The following is an 18,118-nucleotide window of genomic DNA, read 5'->3' as shown; positions in this document are numbered from 1 at the left end:
TCTTATGGGAAAAGCATTCTATTTTTGCCATTAAGTATGTTTATGGTGGGCTTCTCATCCATGCCATGTATCAGTTTGTAGAAGTGTACTGTAATTCTTGGTTTGTTTAGGGTTTTCGTTATAAGTGGTTGCTGGATATAGTCAAAGTTTTTTTCTGTGTAAGTTGAGATTTTCTTTTATCTATATGGTGCTTTAGCTTATTGTTTTTTAACAGTTTTATAAAGGTACAATTGATATAAAAACAAAAAATTGCATGTTTAATGTATAATACTTGAATTTGGATTGTGGCTGTATGAGGCAGTTTTCTGTTGCTTATAACAGAATACCTGAAAACTGGATAATTTATAAAGAAACAAAATTTATTTCTTACAGTTTTCATGTTTTAGTCCATTTTGTGTTGCTCTAACAGAAATACCTGAGACTCGGTGATTTATAAAAAAGAGAGATTTATTTGGTTTACAATTCTGGGACAGTTTCATCTGGCATGGGCCTCGGGCTGCTTCTACTCATGGCAGAAAGTGCAGGCTGCTGGTGGGTACGAACAGATCACATGGCGAGAGGAAGCAAGAGGTGCCAGGATCCTATGTACAACAAACTCTCATGGGAACTAATAGAGTGAGAACTCACTCACTACCCCTCCTCCCCCAGGGAAAGCATTAATCCATCCATGAGGGCCATGACTCAATCAGTTTCCAACACTGCCACATTGGAGATCAAATTTCCACATGAGTTTTGGAGGGGACAACACATCCAAACTTCATCATTTGGAGACTGGGAAGTTCACATTCCAGGGGACACATTTGGTGAGGATCTTCTTCTGGGAGGGGCCCGAGGTGCTGCAGGCAATCACATGGTGACAATGACACCAATACAATCTGGGATATTCTTTTCAGATCTTGATTTTTAAATTAATTTAATATCTTTACATTTTTAGTCCTTTTAAAGTAATTCTATTACTCTTTCATTCTGGTTCGATAATTTTTTATTTATGTATGAATTTGCTCATTACATTTAGTATTCCATGTTTCTGCCATTGTTGTGGTAGTTGATGTATAAAAATATTGTGAAAGAGTGAGGCTTTGAGGCGATTCTTGAATACCCTCTGTCTCATAGTCCCCTTAAATTAAAGATTAAAAAATTCATTTATTTCATCTTATAATTGTATAATTACCTTTACTAGTGCTTTTTGTCTTCCTTATGTACTGAAATTATTTCCTGAGCTTAATTGTTTTCAGCCTGAAAAAATTCTTTTAGTATTTCTCATAATGTCTGTGTGCTAGCAACAATTTGGCTCAATTTTTATTCATCAGGAATTTTATTATTTAACCTTTATTCATAATAGATATTTTTTTGTGAGTATAAAATTCTCGAACAGTTTTTTTGTTTTGTTTTGCTTTCTTTTTTTTTTTTTGAATATGGGACAAAAACATTTATAAAGAAGGAGTTGAAAAGATTTGAAGAGTAAAAATAGATCAGGACCTGATTAATCTGACTGGATTGAACACGGAGGTCATAGTGATGGCAGCTGATGATAGATGGGACCGGGATGAAGATGGCAGGGAGAACTGTGATTGAAGACAGTACAAGTCTGGGGATCAAGTGATCCTGACTGCAGCCAAATGGAGGATTTATTTGTTACAGCGTCAAAGATGGCACATGAGAGGTGCACCATGCTGAATCCAAACACACTTAGACCTGTTGCTTTCAGGGAGGATCTGTAAGTTCAGTGGGAAAAAGTGTCCAATTTAGCATCATATGGTGTTTAAGAAAGTTTACCACACCCATGGGAGTCATGACTAAAGGTAAGGTTAAAATTATGGATAGTTATGACAAAGATGTAGTTGATGGGTGTCACAGAAGCAAATACAAGTTGTCTGTTGCTCAGGATGCTCTAATTATTTTATTCTACATACTGTAGTGGAGAGTGTGGGAAGGAAGACATGTCTGTGAGTGGAAACGGCACAGGAGACTGAGCAGGTGGCAGAACGTACCACCACATAGCCTGATGTCCATGATGAAATAAGATATGTGATCCATGGAGATCACATTCCCTGTGGTGCCAGCACGTGACCCAGCAGGTAGGCCTCACCACTGCAGTACTCCATCTCCAGCCTGGCTGAGTGTGCGCTGACCAGAGAGGCACCCCACCAGAGAGGCCCAAGATCTGTGTAGACCATGCGCCCTGCGTTTACAGCATGCGACCCAGCAGGTAAGCATTGCCGCCACGGCCCTACTCCATCCCCAGCCTGGCCAAGTGAGCGCCGACCAGAGAGGTGCCCTGCCAGAGAGCCCCGAGATCTGCGGAGACCACACGCCCATGGTGCCAGCACATGACTGGGCAGGTAGGCCTCACCGCCCCCTCCTGACTCCAGCCCCAGCCCGGCCGAGTGCACGCCAATCAGAGAGGTGCACCTGTAGAAAGCCCCAAGATCCACAGAGACCACGTGTCCTGTGGTGCCAATGCGTGACCCAGCAAGTAGGCCTTGCCTCTGCCAAACTCCATCCGCAGCCTGGCTGAGTGTGCACTGACCAGAGAAGTGCCTCCCTGGAGAGGCCCAAGACCTGAGGTGAGCATGCACCCAAGACACCAGTGGGCACCCAAGGAGACACTGAGGCAGCTGTGCCAAATTGGCAGCCCCAGCAGCATCCTAGCCAGACAATAGTGTTGAGCCAGTGGACCATGAAATCCACTGCCACAATGACTAAACATCAAAGGAAAGATACTAGAAATATGAAAAATCAAGAGAGTACACCACCAAAGGGTAATAACTCTCAAGCTCTTGATCCTATAGAAGAAGCCCTTGAGATGTCTGACAAGGAATTTCAAGTGATACTTCTAAGGAAACTAAATGAGGTACAAGAAAACTCAGCTAGACAACACGATGAAACAAGGAAAAGTATACAGGACCTAAAAGAAGAAATGGACAAGGAAATCAATGCCCTGAAAAAGAATGTAGCAGAGCTTGCTGAGCTGAAGAATTCATTCAATGAAATAAACACAGCAGAGAGTTTAACCAGCAAGCTTGCAGAAGCAGAAGAGAGAATTTCTGACCTTGAAGATTGGCTGTTTGAAATAACACAAGCAGACAAAAAAAAAAAAAGAAGAAGAAGAAAAAAGAATTAAAAACATTGGAAAAACCCTAAGAGAGATTTCAGACAACCTTAAGCGCTCGAATATCTGAATCATGGGTATTCCAGATGGGGAGGAAAAAGGAGATTGCATTGAAAATATATTCAACAAAATAGTGGCAGAAAACTTCCCAGGTATAGGAAAAGACACAAATATTCAGATTCAGGAAGCTCAAAGATCCCCAACTCTATTCAACCCAAAAAGGTCTTCTCCAAGACATGTTATAGTCACATTGGCAAAACTCAGAGACAAAGAGAGAACTTTAAAAGCTGCAAGAGAGAAGCGTCAAATCACCTGTAAGGGAGCTCCAATCAGACTAGCATCAGACTTTTCATCACAAACCCTAAAAGCCAGAAAGGAATGGGATGATGTATTGAAAATACTAAAAGACAGAGATTGATAGCCAAGAATACCCTCCCCTGCAAGGCTATCCTTCCAAAATGAAGGGCAAATAGTATATTTCTCAGACAAACAAAAACTGCAGGAGGTTTCTACCACATGACCACCCTTACAGGAAATTCTCAAGGAAGTACTGGGCTTGGTACCTGACAAAAAGCTATGACTGCCATAAAAACTCAAGAAAAATTAAAATGCACTAGCAAAATAAAAATGCCAACAATGAAGAAAAAAAAGTTATGTACAACCCAAGGAACAAACAAATGCAGAAGACAAACAGTAAATCAGAAAGAAAGGAACAAAAGACACTTAAGACAGCCAAACAAAAATCAATAAAATGATGGGAGTAAATCACTTTTCCATAACAACTCAGTGTAAAAGGATTAAATTCCCCAATCAAAAGACACAAACTGGCTGACTGGATTAAAAAGGAGGACCCAACTATATGCTGCCTTCAGGAGACCCACCTCACCTATAAAGACTCACATAAACTAAGAGTGAAAGGATGGAAAAAGATTTACCATGCAAACAGAAATGAAAAATAAGCTGGAGTAGCTATTCTTATGTCTGATAAAATAGACTTTAAACAAAAAACCATAAAAAGAGATAATGAGGGCCTCTACATAATAATAAAAGTATTGATCCATCAAGAAGACATGACAATCAAATATGTACGCACCCAATGTTGGAGCAGCCAGATTTATAAAGCAAACCCTATTAGACCTAAAGAAGGAAATAGACACTAATACCATAATAGCAGGGGACCTGAACACCCCACTGTCAATATTGGACAGATCATCTAGGCAAAGAATCAGCAGAAAAATGCAAGATCTAAACAACACTGTAGACCAATTGGATTGGCAGATATCTACAGATCATTCCATCCAAAAACCTCAGAATATTCATTCTTCTCATCAGCACATGGAACATTCTCCAGGATAGATCACATGTTAGGTCACAAAACAAATCTAAACAAATTTTTAAAAATGGGAATTATCCCCTATATTTTTTCAGACCACAGTGGATTAAAATTAGAAATCAAATACAAACACATGGAAATTAAACAGCATTCTACTTAATGACATATGGTTCCAAGAAGAAATCAAACAGGAAATCAAAAAAATTATTGAAATGAATGAAAACAATGATACCTCATACCAAAACCTGTCGGATACTGCAAAAGTAGTACGAAGGGGGAAATTTATGGCATTAAATGCTTACTTCAGAAGAATGGAAAGATGGCAAGTGAACAACCTAATACTTCACTTAAAGAACTAGAAAAACAAGAACAATCCAAACCCAGTGTTAGCAGATGGAAAGAAATCATTAAGATCAGAGCCAGACTTAATGAAATTGAAGCCCAAAAAACAGTAAAAAAGATCAATGTATCAAAAAGTTGGTTCTTGAAAAGATAAATAAAATTGACAAACCATTAGCATGGCTAACGAAAAAAAGAAGAGAGAAGACCTAAATAACAAAAATTAGAAATGAAAAAGGTTATATAACCACTGATACCTCTCAAATACAAGGAAGCATTAGAGACTACTATAAACAACTATATGCCAACAAATTTGAAAATCTGGAGGAAATGGATGAATTTCTCAACACAAACTACCAAATCTGAGCCAAGAAGATGTAGAAAATCTGAACAGACCAGTAACAATAAAAGAGACTGAAGCTGTTATCACAAGGCTCCCAACAAAGAAAAGCCCAGGACCAGATGGATTCACAGCAGAATTCTACCAAACATTCAAAGAGGTATTGACACCAATTCTGTACAGGCTCTTCCAAAAGATTGAAACAGAGGCAATTCTCCCAAACTTATTCTATGAAGCAAACATCACCCTGATACGAAAACCAGGTAAAGACACAACTAAGAAAGAAAACTACAGGCCAATATCCTTGATAAATATAGATGCAAAAATCCTCAACAAAATACTAGTTAACAGAATACAGCAACACATATGCAAAATTATACACCATGATCAAGTGGGATTCATCTGAGGGATGCAGGGTTGGTTCAACATATGCAAATCAATAAATGCAATACATCATATCAAAATCAAACACAAGGACCATATGGTCATCTCTATAAATGCTGAAAAAGCATTTGATAAAGTGCAAGACTCATTCATGATAAAGACTCTATACAAAGTAGGTACAGATGGAAAGTTTCTCAACATAATTAAAGCCGTATATGATAAACCCACTGCCAATATCATCCTGAATGGGGAAAAGCTGAAAACTTTTCCTTTAAGAACAGGAACTAGACAAGGATTCCTACTCTCAGCACTCCTATTCACCATAGTGCTGGAAGTACTAGCCAGAGCAATCAGAGAAGAGAAGGAAATAAAGGGCATCCAGATTTGAAAAGATGAAGTCAAACCGTCCCGGTTTGCAAATGACATGATCCTATATATCGAACAGCCTAAAGCCTCTACAAAAATACTTTGGAGTTGATAAATGATTTCAGCAAAAGAGCAGGATACAAAATCTACACACAAAAATCAGTAGCATTTCTATTCCCCATTAGTGAACATGCAGAAAGAGAAATCAAGAAAGCTTGCTTATTTACAATAGCCACCAAAAAAATAAAATACTTAGGAATTGAGTTAACCAAGGATGTGAAAAATCTCTATAATGAGAAGTACAAACCACTGCTGAGAGAAATTAAAGAGGACACCAGAGGATGGAAAGATATCCCATGCTCTTGAATTGGAAGAACCAACATTGTGAACATGTCCATACTACCCAAAGTGACCTAGAAATTCAATGCAATCCCCATCAAAATTCCAATGATATTTTTCTCAGAAATGGAAAAACCTATCCAGACATTTATATGGATTAACAAAAGACCACGCATAGCCAAAGCAGTGCTGACCAAAAAAAAAAAAATAAAGCTGGAGGCATAACACTACCTGACTTTAAACTATACTACAAAGCTATAATAACCAAAACAGTATGGTACTGGCATAAAAACAGACACACTGACCAATGGAATAGAATAGAGAATCCAGAAATCAACCTACACAGCTATAGCCATCTGATCTTGACAAAGGCACCATGTCTATACACTGGGGAAGAGATTGCCTCTTCAGCAAATGGTGCTGGGATAAGTGGATATCCATATGCAGGAGAATGAAACTAGACCCATACCTTTCACCATATACTAAAATCAACTCAAAATGGATTAAAGGGTTAAATATACACCCTGAAACAATAAAACTTCTTAAAGAAAACATAGGAGAAACACTTCAGGAAGTAGGACTGGGCACAGACTTCATGAATATGACTCCAGAAGCACAGGCAACCAAAGGAAAAATAAACAAATGGGATTATATCAAACTTAAAAGCTTCTACAAAGCAAAATAAACAATTAACAGAGTTAAAAGGCAACCAACAGACTGCAAGAAAATATTTGCAAAATATACATCTCACAAAGGAATGATATCCACAATATACAGTTAACTGAAACAACTTTACAACGAAAAAACAAGTAAGCCAATTAAAAATGGTCAAAGAGCTAAATAAGCATTTTTCAAAGGAAGATATACAAATGGCCAACAGACACATGAAAAAATGCTCAACAGCACGCAGCATTCAGGAAATACAAATCAAAACCACACTGAGATACCATCTCACCCCAGTTAGGATGGGTTATATCCAAAAGACTGTGAATGATAAATGCTGGTGAGGTTGCAGAGAAAAAGGAACTCTCATACATTGTTGGTGGGACTGCAAAATGGTGTAGCCTCAATGGAAAATGGCATGGAGGTTCTGCAAACAATTGCAGATCGATCTACAACATGACCCAGCTATCCCACTGCTGGGAATTTACCCAGAGGAATGGAAATCATCAAGTCGAAGGTATACCTGTTCCCCAATGTTCATCGCAGTACTCTTTACAGTAACCAAGAGTTGGAACCAGCCCAAATGTCCATCATCGGATGAGTCGATACGGAAAATGTGTATATCTACACAATGGAAAACTACTCTGCTATAAAATGAATGAAATACTGCCATTTGCAACAACATGGATGGACGTAGAGTGAATTATATTAAGTGACACGAGTCAGGCACAGGAAGAGAAATATCACATGTTCTTACTTATTGGTGGGAGCTAAAAGTAAATGAATAAATACACATATGGGCGATTGGAAGAAGATATAACAATTACAATTCCTTGAAGTCTGTATGACAAGCGAACAGATAGGAGGTTGTTGGGAGGGAGGGGGGAGAGGGAGGAGGGAGGGAAGTTTTGGTAATGGGCCATAGTAATCAAACACGTTGTATATTGACAAAATAAAATTAAATTTTAAAAAAAGAAACAAGATATCTTGGTAAGGACAGTGCACATTCCGTCCCTCTGTGGTGCTTGAGTGGATCTTTTCTCTTTGTCCTTCAAAAACACCTCCCAAACTGGTTGGGCCATGGGCATAAAATGTTGTATGCATTCTGGATCCTATACCATGTTTGCTTGCTCAGGGCTTTGTCCTGTGAAGAAAGAGTCCATTGCCTAGGAAGTTACATGAAGGTCCATTTTTTTCCATTCCCCAAAAAGTAGTATAAAGACTATCTGAAATCCTGAAATTCAGGGGCAACTGAAGAACATGTGTGAAGGCCGCCAGGAATCTCCTGAGTCAGCAAGGATACTTTGGATAATCTGACCTGAAAATTAAAAAAAATAATAATTGAATTTAGAACTATTGTTTAATTCTGTTTTTGTTGACAAGGACTGAGATCAGACAACCCGCCTGGGTAAGGTTGCCTAAGACATTGAGCTCACAGGTGGAAATGTTTGGAACCCAGCTTCTCCTGCTCTGCTGTTTACCAGGAATAAGGTAACTTGTTTTTTCTTTGTTGACTCCTGTTTCTAACAATCCCAAGGCCTGGGATGTCCTGCATCTACAGGTGGTATAAAAATTGCATGCCTAGAGGGAGATGAGCTGACAGCATTCCTTCCTTACAGCCATGTCTTAGGGACCACAATTCACATGCACATAATTACTCCAGGACTCAGCTGGGTGAGTGTCTGTTTCTCAGCTTCATTAATAGTGACAGCTCAAGACTCAGGTAGGTGGTGAAAGGAAGCAGGATTTTCTCAGTGATGTCTGTAATTCTCTCATAATTTTGTTCTTATATCTCACTGAATTGTAAGTAATCAGTAAGTGTTTCCAGACAAAATATACATTTTGTTAAAGTCAGCACATAAATGTATGGATTTGTGGAAAGAAATTTGAAATTTTTTGATGTTACATTTAAATTGAAATTTTATTTGACTCTTTATTTTAATAAATTAGTACAACAACAAATTTTATGAAATTATGACCCTTTTTTATCTTTTAAGGCATGGTAAATCTAAACTAATTCAGAATAATTGAATCAGATTTCTGTGTTTTCTTAAGTTTAGAGATCCTTTAGTATATTTCTAATGTTTTAGGACTATGTAGCTAATAATGTCATAAAACATGAGATTTTTTAACATTTTACAATAATGAAATTTTATGAGATGACAATATATATGTGTGTGTGTATATATGCGAATACAGGGTTTTGTTTTTTGTTGTTCCCAGAAAACTGTCTGGAAACATTATCTTCTGCTATATATCAAATCTCTATAGAGTGAATGACTACCTTATGTAAATGAATAGTAATATTCATCATAATTTCAAATATTTCTTTAAATTTAATATTTGGTGTTTTCTAAATCTTTGAAAACATAAAATGTTCTATATATTAGCTTGTATGAGATTGTTTAGTGATGAGAAAATAATAATTTACAAATGTGAGTGACATGTCATTTCCTTATTAAAAAATCTAAATTTAGTCTCCCTACTTTTTTCTCTGAAAGATTCAAATTTTAATAAGCTCCATATGAAAATATATTTACAAAAATTAAGTAAATTTCTATTTAGTTGTTGAAATTCACAAGTTAACGTGTGAGTTCAGTCAGTTTAATGCCTTCTAATGCTCATGTGTCTTTAAAATTGAAGACAGAGAGGATGGAATCATGATAAGGTAGAAAATAGAAGAAAGTGGCAGAAATTGTCCATTTGTGGCTCACAAGGGCATCATAACCTTAAAAAACTTGATGAGTAGAAAACTTTTGTTCTTGAGCATTAGAGAAGTTTGTCTTAAATTCTCTCTTGTTAAAAGCCCCTGCATTCCATGTATAGGGAGGATGTCTGAGGATGGGCATGACTGATCCTGACCAGGCTTCCTGGTGCATAGAGGACGGTGACCAGTCATAGGTTTTACAGTGCTGTACATAAAATATAGTGAAATTGATGAGGAATGTGATATTTTTTACTATTATAACAATAAAATAAGACAGAGGATGTTGTTTTGTGTTATATAAGGATACATTAAAGATCATGGGAAGATTAGCATTATCTTTTAGTTCTCTTTTTCCATGAAGTTTTTAATGTACCCTCATAGGTTTATACTTAAATATAAATCGGGAAGAATGTGAAGAACTGTGTTAATATGATATCAGTCCTAAAATAATACAAGTCTAAATATTAGATATTAGTATAAATATGAGAAAATAAATGTTATTGAACTTCATTTTCTAAAAATAAAATATTTCTTAATGCAAATAGCATTGGGTTTGTAAGTGGCTTCCTCTTTTCATTACACTCATTCTCTTCTTTGGACATCTGGTCTAAACCCATAGATATTATGATCAGTCTTTGGTTCCTTGTCCATGTAATGATGTTATGTTCCCTACAACAGTTATGACTGCTGATATTCTTTGGGCTTACAATACTAATAATATTCTAAGTTGAAAGTAAGAATAGTGAGGATGAACTTGATCTGCATCATCTGTCTTCAGATTATGCTCAGGGACTTCACGCTCAGCCCAAGGACAGCCTGGTTGTCACTGCTCACAGTGAGTGCTGAGATGTGCATTCAGGTTTGTAACTTTTCAAGGCATCAGGACCTTTAAGGTGTTAGGCCCCAATTCTCCTTCACACTCAGACTAGACTATACGACCTCTATGAGTTTTTCTTCTATCCTCTTTCTCCTAGTATGTACCATGTTTTCAAATCCCAGTATTATTTTATGTTGGGGTTGCCAGATTCACCAAATAAAAATACAGGACACAGAGTAAAGTGTAAAATTAAGAAAGAAAAATAACTTTTTAGTATAACTATAAAATCTTTGCATATTTGCACATAATACTTCTATGTAATATCTGGGGATATATTATATATTTTATATATACATGTAATTCATAATAATTATCTGTGAAATGACTTTCATTATTTATCTGAAGTTCATGTTTAGCAGACTGTCTTGTGATCTATCTGGTAACACCAGTTCATGGGAACCACAGTCCTCCCCAGTCCAGGCTGAGCACCAGTGCCCTCCAGAGTCTCATCGGAGAAGGATGCACATGATGGAGTAGCAGATACACTCTTTGCTCAGGATGTGATATTCGGTTACAGAGTGGGGCCATGAATTAGAGGAAGTGAGCTGGATATGCCTTGGGGTGAGAAAAGAAACATTAAAATTCTTATCTATGTTACTTTTTCTACTATTTTATTTAATTTTGGTATATGGCCTATAATATACACAGGGCAATAACAAAATGGTTCAGACACGTAGTTATTAAATAATTACACATATATTAGTGGTTCATGACCAAATATTGTTTTCCTTGCACTACATGGTGAACTTTAAAATTTAGAGACCATTGTGCATAAATCAATATTATCCTGGTGTTTTCCCAAGTGGAACATGCTAACAGATTTCAACTGAGCTGAGAGTGCAGATGTATATTGTTGGGATTACCAGTTTTTTGGTTCTGGCAGTTGAGATAAATAAATGACTTCTTTGCTAAATTAAGCATTTGAAGAAAGAGCAAAAATATATATAAGCATTCCATGTATTTTTGTTCTTTCTTCAAATTCTTAATCTAGCATGTGATAACATATGCTATTATATATATATGTATATGCTTATTATATATCTATGATATTCATAGATACAGAAGTCATATGTGTGGAACAATGTTCTCCTTCAGCTATAATTTTCTGAGGATGACCCAAGAGCACTTTCTGCTATCTGCATTGCTTTCCATATTTATATTTATGAGCCTGTATAATCTTAAAATCTAATTGAATAGTCTTCTATCTAAAAAGAAATAGAGTGAATGTATGGATTTTTTGTGTGTGTCATACAGTTGAATTGTTCTAAGCCATAGATTGCTTTAATCTGATAAAATAATAATGCCTGAATTCAGGGAAATATCATGATAAAGTGATTTCAGGATCATTCTGTGAACATTTACAAAGGGTTCTGATACAGATATCTCTTGGTTAAGACAAGAGTGGAATTGTCTGCATTGGTCTTACACAGGGAGGGATCATTCCTAGGTCTACAAAGTGGAGTGGGCGGGAAGGGGAGGAAGGTTGGGGGATAAATGGGTAGGGACACAGAGTACAAAAGTAATTTCTGGTAATGTGTATGCCCCCAGTATGAATCTGGCTCTCACATTATGTGCAAAAGAGGTGACAATTGGGTTTGTATCTTATGAATATCTATAATAAATGAAGGGAGGGAGGGAGGAAGGAAGGAGGGAAGGAAAGAAGGGGGGAGGGAAGGAGGGAGGTAGAGAGGAAGGAAGGAAGGGAAGGAAGGGAGGAAGGAAAGGAAGGAAAGAAAGGAAAGAAGGAAGGAAAGGAAGGAAGGAAGGAAAGAAGGAAGGAAGGAAGGAAGGAATGAAATTGTCTTTACTATTGGAGACCTAAGTATTTTTACAGGCATAGGAGGGTATCCTCATAACTGAAGTCTGAGGAAAAGAATCACCATGTAAATATTTGGATGCAATCTCATCAATGTTACAAAGTAGATAAAAGTACTGCCCTCTTGAAATTGAGAGCAGGGCTTAAGCAATTTTCTTCATTAGATGAATACTGTACATGGGAGGTCTATGGTCTAGAGAGTAAACTGGGAGAGAGCTGGGATTATTTTGAGGAGATACAGTTAGCATAAAGATGTCACACCTTAATCCCCTGATCTTGTGAATATATTAGGGAATGTGGCAAAGGGAAATTTAGGTGCAGATAGAATCAAGGTTAATAATCAACTGACTCTATGATAAGAAGATTATCCTCCATCATCACGATGCTCATCATGTAAAGACAAGGGTAGTTAAATGTAGAGGGTTGATGAAGAAGAAAGAAGTGTCAAAGGATTTGATGTAAGATGAACCACACCCAACTTTTATTAAAAAAACGTTTTGGGGTGATTCTTTTCTAATTAGCATGAAATTTACTTCAGTTCATTTTCACAGACAACCATGGTTTATTTTTATATGCACATCACTGCTCTGGTGGCAAGAATTAAATAAAGATAGTAAAGCAATGCTCTCTAAACAGTGAATCGCAGGTGCTACAGAAGTATAGATAATGTGCACCCTGCACATGTGTGATTGTGGATGTGTTGGTGATTAATGTGTATTGAGTATTTGATAGATAAAATAATATTCAGACTGTACTTTTAAGAATTCATATAAGAGAAGGTAAATCAGCATAAATGGGTAAAGTTCAAATGATGTTGGTGATAATTTTGACTATGGGGTAAATAACATTAGTGATAAGAGGTCTATTTCTTTTTTTCAGATGTTCCTTCTTTGCCGGTAAAATGATCAATTTCAATTTATATTATTAAAAATGCCTTTCTTTTCCAAGTTGGCATTGGACTCATAGCCAGCACCTTCATTCTTCTCATCTGTATCTTCACACTCTTTCTGGATCGCAGGCCTAGGCCACTGGTCTGATCACCTGTCATTTGGCTCTCATCCACATAGCAGTGCTAACTACTGCTCACTTTCACCCATGAACTGTATTACATACATGTTTTTACTCTGACAGTATCCAGCAATGTCTCCTTTGAAGGGATCATTCTTCAAGTGTATACATGGTGATTCTCTTGGTAATGGTTGTAATGTCACTTAATATGATTATAAATGTGTCAGTTTTGTCATTTTCCATGAATCTTTTGGTTATACATTTTAAACTCTTAGCTCTAACATTGAGAGGGCTAAGTAAATACTCTGATTTGTCAAATTTTATTTAATTTATTTTTCATTTACCAAATTATTTTGTATCTGTTTTTATTAAAATTTGCTTCTCTGATAAAATCCGAAGTCGAATGGAATGCTTCACTGTTTTCCTTTAGATTTAATAACTGTTTGACTCACACAATAAATATGAGTATTAAGTACAGTAATTATAGTCATATTCTCCATCCTATATCAGAAGAAACTTTTGGTCATTCATTAATCACACCAAAGCTTCATTCTTTTATGTTGCAATTCCTGAACCTTCTATGACAACAGTATAGAAAATTTAGAAACATGGAATACGACACATGAGACATAACTACTTGATAGGCACAAATTATCAAAGTAAACTCAAGGAATACATATAGTTAGGCCTACAACAACTAAAGAAATTGAAATAATTTTAAAAATCTTTCTACAAAGAAAGACATAGAATTAGATGTCTTGCATGATCAATTCTACTAAATTTGAAGAAGAATCAATATTAATTATTCACAACCCCTTTTTTCACAAAATAAAAAATGAGGAGAGGACCCTCCTCGGTTCATTCCATGAGATCTATGTTGATATCAGAGCCAGACAAAAGCATCACATTTAAGGTATGATATGAATGAGCATCCCTAATGAATGCAGACACAGATGTCCTTTAAAAACTTTACCAAACTGTATCCTGGAATATATAAAAATAACCAACACCACAACAAAATTAGAGTATTTCACAACCACAACATTGACTTAACATTCAAAAGTCAGTTAATACAATACACAGTATAATAGACTAAAGAACAACAAAAACATTACTTCAATTGACACAAAAATATTTCACATATCCAACATCCATTTATAATAAAATTCTTAGCACATTAGGAATAGGAAGGAATTTTCTAGACCTGTAGAAGGGCGCCTATATAAAAGTACTGCTAATATCATGCTTAATAGTGAAAGACTATATGCTTTACCTTAAAGCCTGAGAACAAATCAATAATGTCCACTTTTATCACTTTATTTAATATAGCCTTAGGGTTCAAAACAATAAAAAAATGGACATTTACAAGAGGTGACATTTTTAACTTTATCATACATTTGCAACCTCTTTACATCTAGAGGTCTCAATGTAGCAAACATTTTATATTAAAAGGCTGGAAGTTAGTGGAGAGCAGCATGTATACACAGGCCTCTATCATTGGCCAGTACATCTTTGCAATCGGCAGAGGGTGTTTCCTATTGGCTAGATGCAGAGTGTTCCTCCACATTTCGCACTTCTGGTATAGAGGTCTGCCAGAAGGAAGTCAGGGTAGGGCTGGAATACTCAAATGCCAAGGTGGTTCAGGCTGGGAGGTGGAGTGGGGAGAGGTTCCCAGTGCTTGAAGTCCTGGGCCTGGACAATAGGCTCCATTGTGGCAGTCCAGGTTTCTGCATGCATGTGTGCATGTGCATGCATGCACGCACAAATGTATGCATACATAATATTTAATCTTAGATTTCATAGCATCATCCCTACTTCTAGTTAGTAGAAAGTAGAGCAGTTTTCAGCTGAGAAGAAATTTGTGCTTAGAAATGTAGAAAGATAATTTTAAATTCAGTACATTCAGTCTTACCCTACAGTTTGTTTACTTTCCCAGTTTCAGAGAAGCCCACCTTTCTCTTCCTGTTGAGAAAAAATAGTGTTAATATGCTGTGATTGACCATGTTCCCCATGTAATGTGCTGGGTAGTGGGTAGAGTGATACACTAATTCTGAGTTGTGCTAGAAATTTAACAATTTTTTGTTTTTTACTTTTGCCTTGGTATACATGTGTTTTTATTTCACAAGCTAACTGAAATTTTATATTAGATTCCCAGTGTTGAAGAAATTATAAAAAGATATCAATTTTGCATATATGGAATGATTCCATCTGTTCTGAATATGTCCTTTATCTCATTCTACTTAACAGAAATAACTATATTTTTTCTAATTATTCAGAACTTAAATCCATAAACATGTTTATGTTTTCAGATTAATATAGAATTTGAATTTTTAAAACTGTTTTTTCATTCCTGAGAACATTGCTTTTATAAATGTTCAGTGTTGTGAAATATAAAAGTGTACTTCCAGGCAGTTTCTGAATTATTGAAGCAGGCATTTTGAGGGTAGGTTTACTACATTGAAGAGATTATGTGACCATGATGATGTCATTGGGCTAATCAATAAACACTAAATGGTCACCGTCTCTTTAAAAGGATGAGGCAGAATGTTTTCCTCTCTGTTCCGAGGTCACCAGGGAGACCACAGTTAGAGGTGGCAGCTGGAGCAGGTGAGAAGGTAGGAGGTGGTAAGCACTGCTCAGGAGGGTGGGCTCTGGGGCAGATGTGCTAGAAAAAGGTAGATATTCAGGTCCTACCTAGAAATAAAAGCATCTCAAGTGAGTGTTTAGGTGTGGCTATTGAAAGAGGATCTAGAAGGGAAATGTTATTTAAGTACACGTAGATGAACTGTGCCACATTGATGTTTAGTAATTGTAAACATTAGTCTTCTAAAGATTTTCTTAGGTTTTGATTAAAATGATGACATAGCTACAATATTATGAGTTTTTGAATAGTGACATTTATATACAATTTTATTCAGGCTTTTCACCTTTTGTTCGTGTTTCTCTGCTCTGTGCTGGATTTTGTTGAACTGAGTTCACCTCTGAAGCAGGCTTATACTTGGAAAGAAGGAGATGCCTGATGGCTGACCTCTGAGCCCTCATCTTCTGTGCCTCTGCCAGCCCCCCTGGGCAAACCCAAGATTGTCCGCTCCTTCCCGGGCTCTCTTAGTCCCTTCTCTTCTCAGAGTGTACTGGTAATATCTGCCTTTCTGTGTTAAAGTCCTTAAAGAGAGGGTGTTATGTGCTTTTTTCTAACTCCCCAGATGTATTTGTGGGTAACATAATGTACATTCAAATATAAGATCACTTGGAAAGTGTAGTGCCTTTTTATTTTAAAACTACTGATATGTGGCTTTAGTTACAGTTATTTAACAGCTATAATAATTTATTTTTTAATTTTCTTTTAGGATCTCTAGATAAAGTGAGATGTTGAAAATATGAATCCTGTTACTTGTGAACAGTGACCAACAACAACGGTGTTGTGAGGCCTGGCTCTCTGCTTGAACCAAGAGATTTTGTCAGCTAGGTTTTTGGAGGTTTTTTGTTTGTTTTTTGTTTTTTGTTTTGTATTTAGGATTCCAGCAGAAAAAGTATCCAAGCTTTCATTGTTGGGCTCGTAAAGTATCAGTTCTGTTAAATGGTAATAACTAAATTTTAACTTAGTAAGTTTGTGTCTTCTGTTAATAAAGTGGAATTTATTTGTAAGGAGATTGACATAATGGAGCATTCATATTTATTTGAAATATTCTAAACTTTTGCCCAAAGTTTTCATTTGAAAATCATCTTTTAAGAATTAGGTTCACTTTCTAACACCAAGGTCAGTGGTTTGGATCCCCTTACTGGCCAGACACCCGAGAAACAAACAAAAAGAATTTGATTCACATCATCCCTTTATTCCTCCTGCAGAAAGCTTTCCCCACAGAGGCAGGTCCCAGCGGTAGAGGGACTGCATCCACATGCCCTTCTTGGTGAAGGCCCCTCAGACTGCATCTTTAGTAGAAATTCAAAGTGTTATAAGAAAATTGGGACTTGACTTTCTTTTAAAATGTGTATCAAATTTACTGCAAGTTTGCTGATTTGTGTAAGCAAAGAAAGTGTTTCCCAAAAAGTAAAATTTTTAGCAAGAATGAATAAACAATTGTAATTTAGTGTTGTATTATAATTATATATTAGAAGTATAATGTAGTATACTGTAGTATAGTAACAGCTCTGCTGTATGTACTGATAAGGAGCATGTCTTTGCTTTTTGTGTTATTTCTCACATTTAAAACCTATGACCTTTTCAGGTCAGCATTGCCTCCTAGAGGACAGCAGCTCAGTGTGATTTTCCCAGTGTCCCCAGCTGGCATGGTAAGCCCCCCTTTGTGTTGCCACCATCACAGAGGATCCTCTGCACACTACTGGGGGCCTGGGGTTGCCATGCTGATGCAGGGTCAGTGTTGGTGCCTGGTTTAATTTAGCCATGTTGAGGCATGAAGGAAGGGGTGTGGTCCATGCCTCAGCAGTTTCTGGGTGACTGAGGAGTGTGTGGGTCAGGTTTGCAATCAGGCAGCACCTACAGCTGGATAGGAAACTGGGAAGTGACAACATTTAGATGGAAGCAAAAAGAAAAATTTAGGTTGCAAGTGATCTCAAGTTGTGTGTTTTATGTTTTTAAGGTTTTCATTTTATACCTGTCTGTTCCTCAGATGGAACATGGCAAAAACCAGAGTCATTAGCATTTAAATGTGATTAAAGCTGGACAGCTTGGAAAAGAATTCTCATGGTATGTACTGTTTTTCAGGTTTTGTTGTTTTAAACAAGAGCAAAAGTTTCACAAACATGATCCTTTAGAACCTATTAGAAAGTGAAAAAAATAGAGAAAAGTGTTATACCTTAAAGCTATTGCCTAGGT

This window comes from Cynocephalus volans, chromosome 4 (assembly GCF_027409185.1).
Source record: "Cynocephalus volans isolate mCynVol1 chromosome 4, mCynVol1.pri, whole genome shotgun sequence".
NCBI classification, from domain to species: Eukaryota; Metazoa; Chordata; class Mammalia; order Dermoptera; family Cynocephalidae; genus Cynocephalus; species Cynocephalus volans.
The sequence above is the reverse complement of the archived record's forward strand: the minus strand, read 5'-3'. Positions refer to the sequence as shown.